Source organism: Eulemur rufifrons, chromosome 30 (genome assembly GCF_041146395.1).
Source record: "Eulemur rufifrons isolate Redbay chromosome 30, OSU_ERuf_1, whole genome shotgun sequence".
Classification (NCBI taxonomy): domain Eukaryota; kingdom Metazoa; phylum Chordata; class Mammalia; order Primates; family Lemuridae; genus Eulemur; species Eulemur rufifrons.
Window position 1 is genome coordinate 90,837,409 of NC_091012.1, and position 2,747 is coordinate 90,840,155.

The following is a 2,747-nucleotide window of genomic DNA, read 5'->3' on the forward strand; positions in this document are numbered from 1 at the left end:
TGTCTTTATCGCTGGAATCAAGCGGGAGAATGAAACTGCAAAAGTAAAAGATACTTTTTAAAAGGAAGGCTACCAACATCATAGGCAACCAAACATCACAAATCTCGAGTAAGTGAAGAGAACAACCAATCAGAGTTTCTGAAATACAAAAAGGTTTGCAGGGCTTTAAGCCTTTATCACAATAGTGGCGGTAAAAAAAAAAAAAATTAGAAGCAACAAGCTTCTAAGTAGTCTTTACTGCTGAATCAAAGATAGGGGAAAAATGTCAGCTGAGTACCATTAGCTGTCAGTGAGAAGCATGTTTTCTGCCAAGTGATTTATTTCTATTTAAAGATATGAAAGTCAGTCCTGAGAAAGGGGCCATGGGATAAAGGGCTTGAGGATGAAGAGATTGCAGTTAAAAATCAAAAGGATTAAAATAAAATTTTGTTCTAAGTGTGACCAGATTTTTTTTAAAACGGGGTAAAGGAGCAAGGAGGTCCCCTTTTAGGGCGTTACTGCTTGGAGAGCACCTACCGATGAGCTTCCTATCTAGGTAAATGGCCAAGGACTCAAGTCCACTTCTTGGGGAGCCAACAAAGGATGTCTGCAAAGCTGCACCTGCTCTCTGCAGTGAGCCATGATGCCAAGGCCTCTTGCTTCTCTGCCTCATGAGATGCCTGTGGACCCAGCATGCGCTCTCCACTGCTCATGCAAGGCCACTTTGCCCGTGGCTGTTGCTTACCAGACGGCTGTGCATACTACCCGAGGGTAAGCCAAGCGCATTCCTGCTCAGGACCCTGCAGCTCCCCGGACAGCAGCCGACTGGATATCCCACTGTCAGCCGCTCATTACACAGGGCCAAACCCCAGCCCAGAGGAGCCACAGAGCCACGCTGCAGTAAGCATCACTTCACTGCTGGAGCTTGGCTACCTCAGAGGTAATCTTGTCATTAGTTATGCTGACACATAGCCACAGGGGATATCAAAATGCTAGAGGAGGTAGACATAACAGCTCTAAGTCGAGGTTTCACATATCAACAGTTAGACTTGGCCAGCACAGGGGCAGGGGTGGGGGGAGGGGGCTGCTCACGCCTATAATCCTAGCACTTCAGGAGGCCAAGGCGGGAAGGATCGCCTGAGGCCAGGAGTTCTAGACCAGCCTCAGCAAGAACGAGACCCCATCTCTAAAAAAATAGAAAAATTAGCCGGGCATGGTGGGACTGTACCCGCCTGTAGTCCCAGCTACTTGGGAGGCTGAGGCAGGAGGATTGCTTGAGCACAGGAGTTTAAGATCGCAGTGAACTATGATGACAACACTGCACTCTAGCCCAGGAGACACAGCAAGACCCTGTCTCAAATAAAAAAAAAAAAAAAAAAAAAAAAAAAAGTTCTTGCTTTGGGAGGTTTATATAAAGAGGAAAAAAAAAAGAAACAAGAAAGTCAGACTTCACTTCTTTAGGAGTTTTCATTGGGCCCAGAGGCTGTTACTGGCCTTATTGTCTACTTTTTCAGTCTTTCAAGACACATGCTGGCTCACTCCCTTGACTAGATTTCCTACTCATTTATCAGCCACTACACACTGGACTTACTCAGTAGGAAGCTTCAAATTTATGTTTTTAGTAAGGAAAGAAAACTGGCTGGGTGTAAAGTTTCCTAGGAATGGGTCAAGACATCACCTTGGGTATCAGTAAATAGCACTATATACAAACTAAAAAGTGACTCAAACTTGATCCTTTTACATTTGTGTTACACACACACAAATATGTATGATACACATACAAATATGTTTTGAGAGGTCAGGCAAAAGAAACAAAGGATGGGAAACATGACAAAGAAAGTTACACAACACAGAGCCCCACCCCAATCCCTAAAGGCAAAATATCCAATTCCAGGATGGATAGTAACCAATAGAAGTGGTCCAAGGAAAGCACTAAGGAAGAAATATGTGGTCGAAAAGAAGGCAGATTTTGTTTGGTATCTTTTTCAAGTAAAATTTACCACCAGGAGTACAAGTCCATAGATTATGTTTCAAGGCTCATGTTACTGTCATTGGAAAATATATGCAGCCTGGACGCAGTAGCCCACCCCTGCAGTCCCAGCTACTCTAGAGGCTGAGGCAGGAGGATCGCTTGAGCCCAGGAGTTTGAGGTTGCTGTGAGCTAGGCTGACACCAAGGCACTCACTCTAGCCAGGGCAACAGTGAGACTCTGTCTCAAAAAACAAAACAAAACAAAACAAAAGCAAAACAAAACAAACAAAAAACCCCCATTTCCATACTATATATGGTAGTAAGAGTAACTAGGTTCAGCCAGAGCACTAGAAAAACCTAGAAGACAATCTTGACCCCTCTCCCTCCAATTCTGACCATCAGAGCAACTTGTTGCTTCTGCCTTTTCACCATTTCCACTGCCTTCGCCTTAGTTTAGTGAACACTAGTGGCCATTAGACTGTGTCCAGCCTGAAAAAAAAGTATCTTGTTGGGCTACACATTCTTTGATGTAAGGACAAAGGCATCCTCAGAGGCCAGAGATGCTGTGGGGGGGCAGAAAATGCCCCCCAGCAGGCACCTGCAGCCACCGTGGTGGAGCACCCACGCCCAGCCAGCGGCGGCCTCCTCCCCTGCTCAGGCCCTCCCATTCAGGGACAGAAACCTTGCCATTCCCCACTCCAAACCCGGCCAGACGCCTTCATCCCCTTGCAGACTCCCCGCCACATGCCCAGTGGACTGCTTCACAGGTAACAACTGTGCACGGAATATGAGCACTA